This window comes from Salvelinus sp. IW2-2015, linkage group LG18, assembly GCF_002910315.2.
Source record: "Salvelinus sp. IW2-2015 linkage group LG18, ASM291031v2, whole genome shotgun sequence".
NCBI lineage: Eukaryota > Metazoa > Chordata > Actinopteri > Salmoniformes > Salmonidae > Salvelinus > Salvelinus sp. IW2-2015.
This window is the reverse complement of record NC_036858.1, coordinates 54,318,715-54,319,609: the sequence shown is the minus strand read 5'-3', so window position 1 is coordinate 54,319,609 and position 895 is coordinate 54,318,715.

Here is an 895-nt window from a genome sequence, read left to right as displayed (position 1 = left end):
GGGTGTTAAGCATGTCCCAGTTTAGGTCACCTAACAGCACGAGCTCTGAAGATAGATGGGGGGCAATCAATTCACATATGGTGTCCAGGGCACAGGTGGGGGCAGTAGGTGGTCTATAGCAGGTGGCAACGGTGAGAGACTTGTTTCTGGAAAGGTGGATTTTTAAAAGTAGAAGATCAAATTGTTTGGGCACAGACCTGGATAGTAAGACACAATTCTGCAGGCTATCTCTGCAGTAGATTGCAACCCCGCCCCCTTTGGCAGTTCTATCTTGTCGGAAAATGTTATAGTTAGGGATGGAAATATCAGGGTTTTTGGTGGCCTTCCTAAGCCAGGATTCAGACACAGCCAGGACATCAGGGTTGGCAGAGTGTGCTAAAGCAATGAATAAAACGTACTKAGGGAGGAGGCTTCTAATGTTAACATACACGAAAYCAAGGCTTTTACGATTACAGAAGTCAACAAATGAGAGGGCCTGGGGAATGGGAGTGGAGCTAGGCACTGCAGGGCCTGGATTAAACTCTACATCACCAGAGGAGGAGTAGGATAAGGGTATGGCTAAGGGCTATAAGAACTGGTCGTCATGTACGTTCGGKACAGAGAGTAAAAGGAGCAGGTTTCTGGGCACGGTAGAATAGATTCAATGCATAATGTACGGACAAAGGYATGGYAGGATGTGAATACAGTTGAGGTAACCCTAGGCATTGAGTGACGATGAGAGAGGTATTGTCTCTAGAGACATCAATAAACCAGGTGAGATCACCGCATGTGTGGGGGGTGGGACAAGAGRGTTAGCTGAGGCATATTGAGCAGGGCTGGAGACTCTACAGTGAGACAATAATCATTAACCAAAACAGCAATGGACAAGGCATATTGACATTAGGGAGAGGCAATC